This window comes from Podarcis muralis, chromosome 7 (genome assembly GCF_964188315.1).
Source record: "Podarcis muralis chromosome 7, rPodMur119.hap1.1, whole genome shotgun sequence".
Taxonomy (NCBI): domain Eukaryota; kingdom Metazoa; phylum Chordata; class Lepidosauria; order Squamata; family Lacertidae; genus Podarcis; species Podarcis muralis.
The window spans coordinates 119,915-137,535 of NC_135661.1; the positions used below are offsets into that span (position 1 = coordinate 119,915).

Genomic DNA, 17,621 nt, shown 5'->3' on the forward strand with positions numbered 1-17,621 from the left:
TTGCACCTTTAGGGTTAGGGTTGGGTTTGAGTTAGGGTTAGGGCCAGGGTCAGGGTTAGGGTTAAGTTAAGAGTTAAGTTAAGAGGAGGGACAAAGAGTTAAGTTAAGAGGTTTAAATTAGAATTAGGGTTAAGGTTAGGTATAGGGTTAAATTTGGCTTAGGTTTAGGTTTAGGTTTAGGCTTAAGTTTGGGTTAGGGTTAAGGTTCGGGATAGGGTTGGGTTTAAGTTAATATTAGTGAGTGCTAGGGTGAGGGTTAGGTTTGAGTTAGGGTGAGCATTAAGGTTAAGGTTTGGGATAGGGTTGGGTTTGAGTAAGAGAAGAACAGCAGCAGGAGCAATATAATTATATTATTTATACTCCACCCATCTGGCTGCGTTTCCCAAGTCACTTGTGGCCGCTTTCAATAAAAGGTAAAAACATGAGCGGATGCAGCTCTGACACTCATGAATTTAGAAACTCTCAATTCCCATAGAATTCCCAAAGAAGACCTGGGAATTGTAGCTCTGAGCTTCTTTACAGAGGGTTGGACTAGATGACCCTTGGGTTCCCTTCCATCTCTACCATTCCATCGCTACCATTCTAGGATGCTCCCTGTCTCTCTCTCTCTCGCTCACTCACACACTCACTCCTCCTTTTCATGGCAGTTTCACCTTTTTCTGCACTCCTAGCTCGGAAGGGCGGAAGAGGCGCTGCGACGCTGGGCCAGCAGAGACGTGCCGAGCCAGGCTGGCCCTCTCTTTCTCCCAGCCGCTCTCTCTCGACCCCGCTCTCCCCAGGGGGCAGCCCTGCCCCCCGCCCCGCCCTCACCTGCCTTTCTCCCCCAGTGGCTTTCTTCTAGTGCCGCCATTTTGGGCTGTGCTGCCGCCATGTTGGGCGAGGGCAGGGGTACCGGAAGGAGGTGCCATAGGAGAGGCAAGAGGACAGGAAGGAGAGGGAACTGGGCGGAAGAGGCTGTGCTGCCGCCATGTTGGGCGAGGGCAGGAGTACCGGAAGGAGGTGCCAGCGGAGGAGAGGCAAGAGGACAGGAAGGGGAGGGAAACGGGCGAGGGCAGGGATACCGGAAGGAGGTTCCAACCAGAGGAGAGACGAGCGGAAAGGAAGGGGAGGGGAAAGGGGGGGAGAGGCGCTGCGACGCTGGGCCAGCAGAGACGTGCCGAGCCAGGCTGGCCCTCTCTCTTTCTCCCAGCCGCTCTCTCTCGACCCCGCTCTCCCCAGGGGGCAGCCCTGCCCCCCGCCCCGCCCTCACCTGCCTTTCTCCCCCTTCCTCTCGTGCCCCTTTGTGGAGGGATGGTGCGGGTGGGCTGCGGAAGCCAAACGGAGCCTCTCGTGGGCGAGGAACTGCAGCTTGCCGCCCCTGCCTCACGCGCGACCACAACAGCAACACGCGCGAAGGTGGGGGCCGGCCTTCTCCCTCGCAGGAGAGAGCGACTCTGCGTGCACATAGAGTTCTGCGCATCTCATACTGTATATGCTTACACAGGAAGGGAGGTATTTTGTTAGAGCATTCAAAAAATATGATGTCATGCCTACCCATGGAAGTGACACAGTCCAGAATCAAGCTACCTGCACCTGCCACCTCGCTCTGGCTGGCTGGGGTGGGGAACCTGGGGTCCTCCAAAAGTCGCAGGACTAGGACTCCCATCAGCTTCAGCCAGCATGCTCAGTGGCCAGGGACAAATGGGAGATGCAACGCCCAGAATTGCAGCTCTGCTAACTCTTTTCAGTTAAGTATTGACATTTTTCTGTGTTTAGCAGTCACTATGCATCTTTGGCTCGCCTGTCCATTGCCCCATCCCCATCCTCTTGCATGTCATCTTACCACATGTTACATGAGCTGGGCTCTAGGTGTTGCATACCACAGAGACATGCAGAATGCCATAGCAGAAACTGCAGGTGACTAGTCTCCTGATTCATCAGCAGATTTTAAAAAAAAATATGTTTTTTATTACATTTTCATTTCAAATACACAAACAAAATACACAATTTCATATCTTTCCTTACTCCCCGTAGAGCATTGACTTCCCTCCTTCCCTTCTGCAGGTTTTCTTATTCCAATCTCTAATCCACAGTTCCTGAGTAGTATCTGAACCATGACATAAGATTTATTTCAGTCCTGCTAACGTCCTCAAACTTCAACAGTTCTCACTTATATAATCCATAAATTTACTCCATTCTTTTTGGTACTTTGTTTCCTCCTGATTGCGGATCCTATGGATCAGTTTTGCTAATTCCGCATATTCGAACATCTTCGTCTGCCACTCCAGTTGGTAATTCCTGTGTTTTCCATTTTTGGGCTATCAAGATACTGGCAGCAGCCGTTGCATAATCTTTGGTCTGCCTTCTTGATATCCTCCTCCATCAAACCTAGCAAAAAAGCTTCGGGTATCTTTTTTAATTTGTTATAGATCAGTTCCCATTTTTTTTTCATTTTGTCACATGTCCACCACATGTGGTAGAAATCACCATCCTTTTCTTTGCATTTCCAACAAATTTTACTACTCGTCCTATACATTTTTGCTAGTTTGACAGGTGTTAAATACCAGCGATATATCATTTTCATTACATTCTCTTTTAGAGTAATGCATGCAGTAAATTTTAAATTCTCATTCCAAAGTTTCATCCATGCATCATATTCAATGTTGTGCCTAAAATCTATTGCCCATTTTATCATTGCCTCTTTTATCAGTTCATCTTTTGTGTTCCATTCTAGTAAGAAATTGTACATTTGTAAAGGTTATTTGGTCCTACTTTCTAGTATATCAATTTGAAATTTAGAATTTTTTTTATCATCGAATCCTGATTTTTTATCATCCTTAAACACGTTCACTTGATGGTATTGCAGCCATCCTGTAAATTTCTCCTCAATGCAATTATAGGGCTTCAGTTTCCATCCTTTCTCTGTTTTCATCAGAATCTCCTCATATGTGGCTCACCTCCCCTCCATGTTCAATTTCTTTACTGTTAACATTTCAACTGTGAGACCCACCACGGTGATTTCCTTTCTTTTCCTTTTTTTAATTTTTTTTTACTGAACTTGATTTATTTATTCACTTGTGACAGAAAAAAATAATTCTCTCACAGTATTTGTTACACAAGTAGAAATGAAAGTTGTGTTCAACTTCAGTGTTTTCCCCTGGAGGGTATCTCTTTTGCTAACTTGCTAATTTTGTGTGTTTTCTTCGTTCCCAGCACAGCTCCAGTTTCAAGAGCAGATTACTCTTATTTTGCCTTTTCCTCTGCTCTTGTTGCAGCCTCTTCACGCCACTTGGCTTTCTTTGCTAAGTTCCAGCTTGTGAAGGATTCATGGCATTCAACAGCCCTTTTATCAGAGGCAATCACAGCAAAGCAAGCCATGATTGTCAGGGCAATCATAATGTAACAGGCCTTAACTCGGGCTTTGTTCCTTGCAGCATCCAGCATCTCTGGCCTGCAAAAGAAATTGGGTTGGAACCAATTAGAGCAGCGTTTTTCAACAACCTTCGGTGTTTTCCTTTCTAACAGATTCTTGTTTCTATCCCATACCTCATACAAGGCACTCCGTATCACATGGTTTGTAAATCCTCTGTGCACTTTCACTTTAGCATACCAGAGATAGGAGTGCCACCCATATCTGTTATTGTATGCCTCCAAATCTAACAGGTCTGTGTTTTCTAAAATTATCCAATATTTTATCCAACATAAGCAAGCCACTTCATGGTAAAGTTTTAAATCAGGTATCGAAAAACCACCTCTTTCCTTTCTATCCGTCAGTATTTTAAATGTAATCCTTGGTTTTCTCCCTTGCCATATACGGTAAAACGTGAGAGAACCTTCTGCCATTCTCTGAATTGTCCTGTGCCTCTAATTATAGGAATCGTTTGAAATAAAAATAGCATCTTTGATAATATGTTCATTTCAATCGCTGACATTCTTCCACTTATTGACAACTTTAGTCTATCCCATATTTCCAAGTCTCTTTTAATCTCTTTCTACACTGGTTGATAATTGTCATTTATATTCTTTGCCGTCATCCAGACTCCAAAGTATTTGACTTTCTTAACCACCTTGATTCTACTTTCTTGTTCCAATATTTCTATCTCGTTCTTTTCCATATTTTTAATCACCATTTTCGTCTTTGTCTTATTCAATTTGAATCCTGCCAGTTGCTAAAACTTCTCAATTTCTTCCATTGCTTTTTTGACACTCATTTGGGGTTCTTCTAGAGTTAATACTCTTAAATTAAGCTTAATTTCTTTGGCACCTATTTTAACTCCTTTTACCTCTGATGTTTCTCTCATATAATTTTCTAATACCTCTAATACCATTATAAATAATAGTGGAGACAGTGGGCACCCCTGTCTGGTTTCCTTTGTGATGTCAAATGATTCTGTCAATACATTATTCACTATTGTCAGGGGCTCAGGAGCAGAGGCACAGGGGAGAGAGGAAATGGAGAGCGAAGGGGAAGAATCTGAGGGCAGCGGAGGGGAGAATGACAGTGACCCGAGAGATTCCATGAGCCTCTCCAGCGAATCAGAAGATTCCCAGAAGGGGGCGCCGATGGTCAGGGCAAGGGGGGTCCCAGGGGGGATGCACCAGAAGCAAGGGGCCAGCGGGGACTCCCAAAGCAGCAGCGGGAGATCACGACCAGCTTTCCCACCAGAGCGTAGCGGGGGGGAAGAGTCCCATGTGTCAGGGCCAGCGTCTCCTCCAGCAGGGAGAGAAGATGAGTCAGGGCTGACCACGCCTCTATCGGAGAGTGGGGGAACGGAGGGGAGGTCAGGTCCAGCTAGCCTCCCCGAAGGGGGAAGCAGTGACAGGAGCAGTGTAACGGTCAGGAGGAAGGTGACCGGCTGGGCGGGCGCGCCAAGTTCGAATGTACAGGCGCGCGGGACAGCAGAAAACCCGGATGGGGAACCAGGTCCTAAAGCCCGCCGGAGGCAGGGGGAAGACTCAGGGGACTCAGCGTCAGAAGAGTCTAGGAAGGGAAAGACCCCAGCGGACAGGCGGACCCAGAGGAGGAAAGAGCAAAGGAAGAGGTGGAGCAAGGCTAGAGTCTTAAACTGGTGTCTGGGGGAGGAGACTCAGACGGAGCTTCGGCAGTCTAGAGTTTGAGACGTAGAGCTGCGCGCCGCGGCTGTGAAAGCGAAACTGAGCTTCAATAAAGACTGTTTTATATAACAACGAACTGGCGTTGGTCCTTTGTGAGCTGGGACCTAGGGCAGCTCTGACAACTATTAACTTTGCTCTCTGTTCTGAATAGATTGCCTCAATTCCTCTCAGAAAAGAGCCACTTACCCATCATCCCCATACTTTTCTTCATAAATAACCAAGACAGGTTGTCAAATGCTTTTTCAGCGTCAATAAACATTAATATAGCTGATTTATTATTTCTAACCTCTAAGTATTCCAGAATATTAACAATGTGTCTTACATTATCTTTTAGTTGTCTGCCTGGTAAAAAATCTACTTGGTCTTTATGGATCAGTTCATTTAGTATTATTTTTAATCTGTTCTCCATAATGTCCGCAAATAATTTATAATCATTGTTTAACAGTGATATTGGTCTGAAATTACTGACGTTCAAATAATCTGTATCCTGTTTAGGGATCAGCGTTATATAAGCCTCTTTCCAGGAATTTGGTATCTTACCTCCTTGTAGAATTGAGTTCATCACCTCACAGAGTACCAGTATCAGCTGTTCATTAAGAGTTTTGTAATACTTTGATTCCCCTTCATGGATCACAACCTTGCCATGGCGAAGGGGCTTGAATAACTCAGATAAGCTATGAACTGTGCCGAGCAGGAAACCCAAGATGGACAGGTCATAGTGGAGAGTTTTGACCAAATGTGATCCACCTGGAGCAGGAACCGGCAAGCCACTCCAGTACCCCTGCCAAGAAAACTCCATGGACAAAGACAACAGGCATATAAAAGTTATGACGCTGGAAGATGAGCCCCTCAGGTCGGTTTCTTCACCTGTTTCTTCACCTGTGGATGTGAGAGTTTTCCAAGTATTAGGGGCTTGGAAACTCTGTGTGCAGAAGGGATGATCACCAGAAATGCTACCGTACTTTTCGCACCATAACACTCAGTTTTCCCCCCCTAAAAGGTAAAGGGAAATGTGTGTGCGTGTTATGGAGCGAATGCAGGCAGGAGGAGCCGCTCTTGCTGGCTGTTCAGCAGCCTCTCTTCCTCCGCTTGGCTCGCTGAGAAGCCGGCAACAGCTGAGCAACAGCTGAGTGTCGGGAGACAGCCTCTCTCCCTCCTGTCTGCCTGCTCTATGGCTTTTTGGCGAGGTGGGAGAAGGGAGGCAGCTTGGAAGCCGGCAAGAGCTGCCTGCAGTATGTAAAAGCCAAGGTGGGAAAAGGGAGACAGCCTCTCTCCCTCCTATCTGCCTGCTCTATGGCTTTTTGGCGAGGTGGGAGAAGGGAGGCAGCCTCTCTTCCTCCTGTCTGCCTGCTCTATGGCTTTTTGGCGAGGTGGGAGAAGGGAGGCAGCTTGGAAGCCGGCAAGAGCTGCCTGCAGCGTGTAAAAGCCAAGGTGGGAGAAGGGAGACAGCCTCTCTTCCTCCTGTCTGCCTGCTCTATGGCTTTTTGGCGAGGTGGGAGAAGGGAGGCAGCTTGGAAGCCGGCAAGAGCTGCCTGCAGCGTGTAAAAGCCAAGGTGGGAGAAGGGAGACAGCCTCTCTTCCTCCTGTCTGCCTGCTCTATGGCTTTTTGGCGAGGTGGGAGAAGGGAGGCAGCTTGGAAGCCGGCAAGAGCTGCCTGCAGTGTGTAAAAGCCAAGGTGGGAGAAGGGAGACAGCCTCTCTCCCTCCTGTCTGCCTGCTCTATGGCTTTTTGGCGAGGTGGGAGAAGGGAGGCAGCTTGGAAGCCGGCAAGAGCTGCCTGCAGCGTGTAAAAGCCAAGGTGGGAGAAGGGAGACAGCCTCTCTCCCTCCCGTCTGCCTGCTCTATGGCTTTTTGGGGAGGTGGGAGAAGGGAGGCAGCTTGGAAGCCGGCAAGAGCTGCCTGCAGTGTGTAAAAACCAAGGTGGGAGAAGGGAGACAGCCTCTCTCCCTCCTGTCTGCCTGCTCTATGGCTTTTTGGCGAGGTGGGAGAAGGGAGGCAGCTTGGAAGCCGGCAAGAGCTGCCTGCAGCGTGTAAAAGCCAAGGTGGGAGAAGGGAGACAGCCTCTCTCCCTCCTGTCTGCCTGCTCTATGGCTCTCCCTTACACACATGTAAGTGGCTCTTACTCTGCTTTCTTTACAATGAGCTGGAAGGAGGGACAAAGAGGGCATCCCCTTCCGTCCCTCCCCCAGCACCTCACCGGTAAATTCAAACAAAGCGGCTTACAAGGCTCGTGTCCCTGCGTCTCCTCCTCTTTTTGCTTCGGTTAGAGGCAAGGCAGCTGCACAAATGTGAGCTCCCCCTCTCTCTTTCTTCCCTCCCTCCCTCCCTCTTCCAACTTCAGAAAATATTGGGGGGACAGCCAGGTAAGCCCCACTCACATACCACAATGGGGGGTGGGGGATGACTCCCTCAAATATTTAATGGGGGGGGGTGAAGGCACCTAGGCCCATAGGAGTTGGCTGCTTTGCCTAGGACAAATGTGAGCTCTCCATCTCTCTTCCCTCCCTCCCTCCCTCTTCCAATTTCAATAAAATATTGGGGGGGGGGGCAGGTACAGGTAAGCCCCATCTCACAGACTGCAATGATCTCAAGACAAAGTGCATGCACACTGGTACCTTATATGAATGGCAATGCCCATCAGCATGGGGGGAGGATGACTCCCTCAAATATTTAATGGAGGGGGTGAAGGCACCTAGGCCTATAGGAGTTGGCTGCTTTGCCTAGGATAAGTGTGAGCTCCCCCCCCCTCTTCCTTCATCACTGTATTGGAGATACCATACATTACTGACAGTTCCTTCATTCACGTGGTTACAAAGCACGGATCCACATGGATCCTCAGGATTTTTGCACTGGGTCACCCCAAATTCACCATCAGATCACATAGCATGTCCATGGCTACAGCTTGCACCAAAAAAAATCACGCACCCACTGTTGCCTGGGGCCGCAGTGGTGCAAAAACGTGGTTACAAAGTGGAACAGTGCAAATCCGATGTATGGTTGATTTTCTATGAATTTATAACAGAAGTGTAGCGTATGTAGTGTGTGAGTGTGAGTGAAGTTTGTAAAAACTGAATGATTGGGGGGGGGGTTCCTGCGACACTGGTAACCCCCTCCCTTCTGGTGGCGCCAATGTTCCCCTGGCCTCAAATGCCCCCTTGACCGCTCACCGCAACCCCATTCATCTCCACCGTCACCACAGTCCTTGGTGTAGGCAGGGGCCACGCAGCTGCTTGGCAGGCACGGCTCACCTGGGGCGCCGGTCCGGGGACCTGGAAATGTTGGGATGATTAATGGGTTGCCTCCAAGCAATCTATCTGGTTGGTCAGGTTTTGGGGAGGCGGAAAATAAAGCTTTACTTTGGGGGCGACAGTTCCTGAACTACACGTTGTCCAGTGCCACACTCATCACCGAGAAGGTCACCTGCGCTCTTGACATGCTCCAGATAAGGAGCGGCCGGGGAGGGTGAGGAGCCCAAGACCCACCTGGAAAGCACTGCGGATTCTTCCGGTGTAGGCCAGAAGGGGGCGCCGGGCGCCTAAGGGTGACGCAGGGCTTCGCCACAGGGGACAATCTGGCTTCCATGGCTCAGCTCCACTGGGAAGCTCCCGTTGAGTCCTGCAGGGGAAGGGCGGAGGGGTGATGAACCAGGGGCCATCTAGCCTGACCCTTGCAGATGGGAACCATAGATATATAAACAGAGGAGATGGGACCCTGCAAGAATTGCAGAATGACATCTAGTCTCAACCGCTCTCATTTTTATCGGTCAGCTGCCAGGAATCCCAAAGGGGGACGGGAAGCAGGGCATCAGTAAATTTCATGATAAGAATGGTATTTCATTATGCCGGCCCTACCAGGCGGTCAGTAGTCTGGAAATCAATAAATAATAATTATATGATGTCAGAGACGGCCTCCAGGTCCCAGCTCACAGAAGACCAACGCTAGCCAGCAGAACTGTACAAAGTCTTTATTGAAGTTTAGTTCCCATTTTCAAACCCTAGCGTGCGTCTCTACGTCTAGACCCTAGACCAGCGAAGCCTCGTCTGAGTCTCCGCCCCCTGTACACCAGCTTAAGACTCTAGCCTTACTCCACCTCCTACGTTTCTCCTTCCTCCTCTGGGTCCTACTACCCCCCTGGGTGCCTTCCTTCCTGGACGCCTCGGAAGCGGACCCTTCGGACTCCTCCCCCTCTCTTCGGCGTGCTTTGGGACCCGGCTCCCTCTCCGGGCTGCTCATTGCGCCTCCCTCTTGTACATTTGAACTTGGCGCGTGCGCGCTGCCCCCGACCTTCCTTTTGACCGTTTCCTCGCTCTCTGATGCAGGCGTGGCTAACCCTGACTCATGTCCTTCCGCTGACGGAAAGCTGCCTGATGCCGATGTTTGGGACTCCTCCCCCTTACTGCTCTCCGGTGGGGAAGCTGGTCCCGATTTCCAGCTGCTGCTCTCTGAGTCCCCTCTGGCCCCTCCTTCCTGGGGTGTTCCCTCTGGCAACCCCCTAGCTCTGACCACGGGAGCCCCTTTCTGTGAATCCTCTGATTCGCTGGAGAGACTTAGAGACCTCGGATGGCTATCATCGCTGACCTCTCCCTCGGATTCCTCTCCCTCGGTCTCTAATTCCTCCCTATCCTGTCCCTCTGCTCCTGAACCCCTGACATATGATATCACCACAATATGTCCTGCAGCTTAGAAATGTAATATGTGATATCAATATGGAATTATGACAACTGTGCCTGGTGGCATTTCCCCCACACAGGGAAAAAGGCCAAGTACATGGCTCTGCCTGTTGGATTTCTGAAGGTGGTGCCTTCAAAGTCGCAGGCCAAGGCGACACTCAGCGGTGCCAGCCCATTGGTTCCCAGAGTTCAGGGCACCAAGTGCTGTTCCTCCCATAAGCTACAGTTCCCAGAGTTCCCTAGGAAGAGAAATGGGCTTGGGACGGCAAGGAGTTGTATACTGTGGAATGCAAGGACAGATTGTTTACTGTTCAGATGCCACAACCCTCAACACCCAGAGCAAGCAATAGTTCCCAGGGTGCTTTGGGGGGACATCGTGGGAACTAGTTTGTTCTGTTTCCCAAAGAGACCCTCTCAGAGCCATAACTCCCAGAGTTCCCTTGGGAAAGGTTGCACAGAATATTCTCTCCCCCCCATAGGAAACTACAGTTCCTATGCTTTGAGAGATGCCGTGGTGGGTTAAATACTATGTGCGAGGGGAATTGAAGCACATCTCGCTGATTCCTTTGGTGACGCCAAAACTGGTGTCAATGGATCTCGTCAGAGCAATGCCAGCAGGCGAAGTTGCAGGTGCCAGCACTTGGGTTCCCGGAGGCGGCCCAGCTAAGAAATGGGAGGCCCAGCTAGGAAAAAAACGGGGGAAGTGTCATTAAAAGGAGAGGAAGAGAGATAGGGAGAATGGGAGACATGAAGGGGGCATCAAGGGGCATCTAGTCCAACCCACTGCAAGGAAGCTCATATGTATTTTAGGGCACTGTTTTGTGAAGTATTTTCTGCTTTTCCCCCATGCTTTTTGAAACTCTTTGTCTAGTGTGATCTCTAATTGCCTCTGTTAATCTAGCTAGTTCAATATACTCTTAACAGTTTGTCTTGCCATTCCGTTTTTGTTGGCACAGTTTCTTTTTTCCAGTTTTTAGCAATTAGGATCCTTGCCACTCCTGTGGCATAGAGGAATATTTTCTGATCTTCTCTTGCTATACCTGTGTCCGTTATCCCTAGTAGAAAAGCTTCTGTATTTTTCATAAAGTTATACTAAAACATTTTTTTAAGCTTGTCATAGTGTTTCCACTTTTTTGGAGCAGGAATTCAGCAGTGTCCATACAGACCTGAGAAATATCAGTAGGACAGGTTTCTTTCATAAAAACTGAAAGAGGGGGTCCATGTTTCAAGCTCAAATTGCAGTGCAAGGAGTAATAAAGTACCATATTTTTCGCCGTATAGGACGCACCTTTTCCCCTCCAAAAATGAAGGGGAAATGTGTGTGCGTCCTATGGGGCAAATGCAGGCTTTCGCTGAAACCTGGAGAGCGAGAGGGGTCGGTGCGAACCGACCCCTCTTGCTCTCCAGGCTTCAGGAAGCTCCGTGGGAGTTTCCGCTGGGCTCCCTAGGCTTGCGGACAGCAGCCTGCAGCTCAAAACCTGGGGAGCGCAGCGGAGTGCACCCCGGGCTTCAGGCAGCTCTCTGCAAGCCTTGGGAGACCAGCGCGACTTCTCACCCTAGGCTTGCGGATAGCAGCCTGCATCCCGAAGCCGGAGGCGCGCTGAGCAGTGCGGATATCCGCAAGCCTGGGGAGAATGGCGCGACTTCCTGCGGGGCTCCCAAGTTTCCGCTGCGCTCCCAAGGCTTGCGGACAGCAGCCTGCAGCCCGAAACCCGGGGAGTGCAGCCTGGGGGAGAAAATAATTTCCCCCCCTTTATTCCCCCCCCAAAAAAAACCTAGGTGCGCCCTATGGGGTGAAAAATACGGTAGTTTACAGGGAAGTGAGACTACAGTGCCATCATACGACTAACTTAAATGAATGCTATTTCTGTTTATTATTTCTGAAGCACTTTCCAAAGAATCCTGTCCAGCTCGCTGCAACCCAGGAATATGCAGGTGTCACAACCTTCTGTTCAAAGGTGATTGAATTTAATTGCTAGATGTTGCACTTTTAAATGACACTTTCAGGGATATGTAGGTATAGGATCCACACCTTCTCCTGCAGCTGCAAGTTATGCCATGAAGGACACCTTGCAATCAGTTTACTGACTGGAAGCAGAGTTTACTGACTGACTTACAGCCTCCCCAGGAGCATTTCAACAGTCAGGAGCAGGCCTGAAGCCTTCAGGGTGATTGCACATTGCTAACAACATTTATACCTGCAGCAAAAGGGGGAAAAATGAGGCTCATGAATGTAGAAAGTGCTTTTCTTTAGAGCACCTCTTAACATTGCAACGTGCTGCAAGTGTCCAAAACTGGTCTGAAGTTGCTGTTTTGTAAATCTTATTTCTGCTTTTGAAAATCTTAACAACACAAATGGCTTTTGGGGCTGGCCACTATAGCAGGGGCTGATCCCCATTTATTCTTGTGGCATTCAATTAAAAGTATGTGTTTTGACTTTACTTGGCTAGTGTGGATAAATCTTGAGGAATTACCTGGTTCCAAAACCACTGATGGAAGCAATGGTTCATTTGAGCAAATTAAATTTTCAGCACATTGCTTGATTAGGCTCACAAAAGCTAAGGGTTAAATGCAATAGAGATATCAAGGCAATTTCTTGGGAGTTGCTGAGAAATGGGGAAAGGAGACAGGGCCAGGGGGTGTTTCTCCCCAAAATAGAATAAATTAAAAAAAAACTCTACCGTTAAGGGTTAGGGGGGATGAGACCAAGCCCCAAATGTTCTTTTTAGGCATTTTTAAAGGGCTAATTAATATTCTACAGCCTTTAAACGCTTCTGGGAGGGAAGGTTATTGGTGTTTTAAAAAACTATTTGCAGATATTTCTACCCCGTCTTTTTATCCTGTGAACCGCCAGATAAATCCACTATATTAAATAACACGTCGCCGTTAATTCGGTTCTGCCCCCCCCCCCAGCCCTTAAAATGAATTTTGACCAAGGGTTCCCCGGCCGCGCATTTTCCCCTCTCAACGAAGCAGGAAAAGGGGCAAAGAGGACTCGCCCTCCGGGGCCAGCGGCTACCCGTGGACCGCGAGCTCCGGCTGGTGGCAAACACGCGGCTCTGTCTTCCTCGGAGAAGAAAGGGTTAGCTAATCCGCCCAGCGATTTGCCCAGATCTGTGAGAAGTTCCGCCTATTGCCGCCGATGTCCCTCCCCCCCATCTTTCAAAATGGAGGCGCTTCCGGCATCTATTTCCCTCACACAAAATGGCGCCGCTGGCAACAACCGCCATAAATGGAGGCGCTTCCGGATATTAATTCTCTCATCCAAAATAGCTACGGTAACATTTATCCGCCCTTTTCCACTTCCCTCTTCAAAAATGGCACCCGCAGCCTCTCCACATGCAGTCCCCCCCATCCTGGCTATTCTGTTTCCGCCCTTTTTTGCCATTCTTTTTCCATCCTCCGTGCCTCTCCTAGAATGGCTGCAGAGGGCGCCTCTTGAGGTCCGGCTGCTGACTTTTTCTCCACCTCCTCTTCTCCCTCCCTCCTTCTCCTTCACCTTTTCGGAGCAGGAATTCAGCAGTGCCCATACAAACCTAAGAAATATCAGTGGGACCGATTCCCCCCCCCACCCACCCACAAGAACAGAAAGAGGAGCCCCGTGTAAAAACAGGCACAGCATATGTCAAGCTCAAATTGCCATGCAAGAAATAATAAAGTTTCAGAGGGACCACCTCGCCATGTGAGCTAACTTAAAAAATCCCCCCCCACCACCGTTTTTTCTTTCTGAAGCACTTTCCAAAGAATCGTATAATATAGCTGAAAGGGACCCCAAGGGTCATCCAGTCCAGCCCGCTGAAAGGCAGAAATATGCAGGTGTCCCTTACACAGAACAACGTCACAACCTTGTGCTCAAAGCTGATTGAATTTAATTGCTAGATGTTGCACTCTTAAATGGCACATTAAGGGATATTTAGGTATCCAATTATGCCACGAAGGACACCTTGCAATCCCCCTTAACTGACTGGGAGCAGAGGAAGTGTTGCTTGCTTCCCAGCCACTCACTCTTAAGCACAGCTACTTGCTCTAACCACTGGACAATGCTTCCCATTAAGTCACTCTAACAATTAGGCAAAGCTTCCCAGTCCCTCGCTGTAACCACTGGTAATGCTTTCCAGCCACACGCTCTTGTAAACCCTAACCCAACCCCAACTCTATTCCTAGCCCTAAACCGAGCCCTAACTCCTAACCCTAAAGATGTACCCTAGACCCTGAGCCTAACCCTAACCTAACCCTCAACCCCTACACCTTAACCCTAGCCCTAACCGAAACCCAAACATTAAATCCTAAATCCTAACCCTACACCCCTATCCTAGACTCTGACCCCTAACTCTAAACTCTAAATCCTAACCCTAACCGCAAACATTAAACCCTTAAACCCTAGGGGTTGGAAACGTGCAGCCCATGGGCCAGATGCGGTTTTACCGACCCACGAGCTGCCTGCAAACCAAGCTGCCCGCTCGGCAAGTCACCTGTGCACTGCGCTAAGTGTATTTAATGAAATCGCAAAGTGTATTTAATGAGACCTAAATAACAAAGCACCGTCCTTTCGCTTCCATATGCATAGAAAGCAGACGAATAAACTTCGATTGGGCTTATTTCAATTCCCATGGTGTTTTTTGGGTGTGCACCAGAATCACCCCTAACCAAATAAAAATAGCGTTTTGGGTTCCACCTGCATAAAAAGAAGATGATAAAGCTATCAGTGGGCTTATTTCCAATTGTTGTTTTTCGGGTTAGAATGCACATTCACCCAAAAATCGCAGAGAGAAATGTTTGTTATCAGCCCAAATTAAGCATAGGTGTTTTGGTTCCATCTCGAAAGAGGACGAATAAGCTTTGATTGTTCTTTCGGTATTCATTCACCCACATATATAAGCGAAGTGTAATGAACCTAAACACAGCAAAACAGGTTGTTTTGGATTCCATCTACTTAGAAAGAAGAATCTTGGATTGCGCTTATTTCAATTCGTGTTCTTTGGTGTTAATGCAACATTAACCCAGAAATGGCAAAGTGTATGTAATGAGACCAAAATAACAAAACACCATTTTTTCGCTTCCATATGTGTAGAAAGAGGACGAATAAGCTTTGATTGCACTTATTTCAATTCGCATGGTGTTTTTTGGATGTGCACCAGAATCACCCCCAACCAAAGCAAAAAGGAGTTTTGGGTTCCATCTACATAAAAAGATGATGATAAAGCTCTGATTGTGCTTATTTCCAATTGCTGTTTTAGGGGTTAGAATGCACTCTAACCCAAAACTCAAAATGAAATGTATGTTATCAGCCCAAATCAAGCATAGGTGTTTTAGTTCCATCTCAATAGAAAGAGGACGAATAAGCTTTGATACCTCTTTCGTTGTTCATTCACTCAAATATAGCAAAGCGTAGTGTAATCAGTCTAAAGAAGGCAAAACAGGTTGTTTTGCGTTCCATCTACATAGAAAGAAGAATCTTGGATTGCGCTTATTTCAATTCGTGTTCTTTGGTGTAAATGCAATTGACCCTGAAATCGCAAAGTGTATTTAATGAGACCTAAATAACAAAGCACCGTCTTTTCGCTTCCATATGCTTAGAAAGAAGACGAATAAACTTGGATTGGGCTTAGTTCAATTCGCATGGTGTTTTTTGGGTGTGCACCAGAATCACCCCTAACCAAATAAAATTGGCGTTTTGCGTTCTATCTGCATAAAAAGAAGATGATAAAGCTCTCGGTGGGCTTATTTCCAATTGTTGTTTTTCGGGTTAGAATGCACATTCACCCAAAAATCGCAGAGTGAAATGTTTGTCATCAGCCCAAATTAAGCATAGGTGTTTTGGTTCCTCAAAAGAAAGAGGACGAATAAGCTTTGATTGTTCTTTCGGTATTCATTCACCCACATATAAAAGCGATGTGTAATGAACCTAAACACAGCAAAACAGGTTGTTTTGGGTTCCATCTACTTAGAAAGAAGAATCTTGGATTGCGCTTATTTCAATTCGTGTTCTTTGGTGTTAATGCAACATTAACCCAGAAATGGCAAAGTGTATGTAATGAGACCAAAATAACAAAACACCATTTTTTCGCTTCCATATGTGTAGAAAGAGGACGAATAAGCTTTGATTGCACTTATTTCAATTCGCATGGTGTTTTTTGGATGTGCACCAGAATCACCCCCAACCAAAGCAAAAAGGAGTTTTGGGTTCCATCTACATAAAAAGATGATGATAAAGCTCTCATTGTGCTTATTTCCAATTGCTGTTTTAGGGGTTAGAATGCACTCTAACCCAAAACTCAAAATGAAATGTATGTTATCAGCCCAAATCAAGCATAGGTGTTTTAGTTCCATCTCAATAGAAAGAGGACGAATAAGCTTTGATACCTCTTTCGTTGTTCATTCACTCAAATATAGCAAAGCGTAGTGTAATCAGTCTAAAGAAGGCAAAACAGGTTGTTTTGCGTTCCATCTACATAGAAAGAAGAATCTTGGATTGCGCTTATTTCAAATCGTGTTCTTTGGTGTAAATGCAATTGACCCTGAAATCGCAAAGTGTATTTAATGAGACCTAAATAACAAAGCACCGTCTTTTCGCTTCCATATGCTTAGAAAGAAGACGAATAAACTTGGATTGGGCTTAGTTCAATTCGCATGGTGTTTTTTGGGTGTGCACCAGAATCACCCCTAACCAAATAAAATTGGCGTTTTGCGTTCTATCTGCATAAAAAGAAGATGATAAAGCTCTCGGTGGGCTTATTTCCAATTGTTGTTTTTCGGGTTAGAATGCACATTCACCCAAAAATCGCAGAGTGAAATGTTTGTTATCAGCCCAAATTAAGCATAGGTGTTTTGGTTCCATCTCAAAAGAAAGAGGACGAATAAGCTTTGATTGTTCTTTCGGTATTCATTCACCCACATATATAAGCGATGTGTAATGAACCTAAACACAGCAAAACAGGTTGTTTTGGATTCCATCTACTTAGAAAGAAGAATCTTGGATTGCGCTTATTTCAATTCGTGTTCTTTGGTGTTAATGCAACATTAACCCAGAAATGGCAAAGTGTATGTAATGAGACCAAAATAACAAAACACCATTTTTTCGCTTCCATATGTGTAGAAAGAGGACGAATAAGCTTTGATTGCACTTATTTCAATTCGCATGGTGTTTTTTGGATGTGCACCAGAATCACCCCCAACCAAAGCAAAAAGGAGTTTTGGGTTCCATCTACATAAAAAGATGATGATAAAGCTCTGATTGTGCTTATTTCCAATTGCTGTTTTAGGGGTTAGAATGCACTCTAACCCAAAACTCAAAATGAAATGTATGTTATCAGCCCAAATCAAGCATAGGTGTTTTAGTTCCATCTCAATAGAAAGAGGACGAATAAGCTTTGATACCTCTTTCGTTGTTCATTCACTCAAATATAGCAAAGCGTAGTGTAATCAGTCTAAAGAAGGCAAAACAGGTTGTTTTGCGTTCCATCTACATAGAAAGAAGAATCTTGGATTGCGCTTATTTCAATTCGTGTTCTTTGGTGTAAATGCAATTGACCCTGAAATCGCAAAGTGTATTTAATGAGACCTAAATAACAAAGCACCGTCTTTTCGCTTCCATATGCTTAGAAAGAAGACGAATAAACTTGGATTGGGCTTAGTTCAATTCGCATGGTGTTTTTTGGGTGTGCACCAGAATCACCCCTAACCAAATAAAATTGGCGTTTTGCGTTCTATCTGCATAAAAAGAAGATGATAAAGCTCTCGGTGGGCTTATTTCCAATTGTTGTTTTTCGGGTTAGAATGCACATTCACCCAAAAATCGCAGAGTGAAATGTTTGTCATCAGCCCAAATTAAGCATAGGTGTTTTGGTTCCTCAAAAGA

At 46.8% G+C, this 17,621-nt stretch overlaps 1 long non-coding RNA gene across 1 annotated transcript; it reads left to right on the forward strand.

Moving 5' to 3' along the window:
• The first annotated feature begins 917 nt into the window (after positions 1 to 917).
• On the forward strand, positions 918 to 5,933 carry LOC144328302 (uncharacterized). The gene is made up of 2 exons (XR_013393489.1): positions 918 to 1,726; positions 5,590 to 5,933. It is a non-coding gene; the product is annotated as an uncharacterized LOC144328302 (long non-coding RNA).
• The last annotated feature ends 11,688 nt before the right edge of the window (positions 5,934 to 17,621 follow it).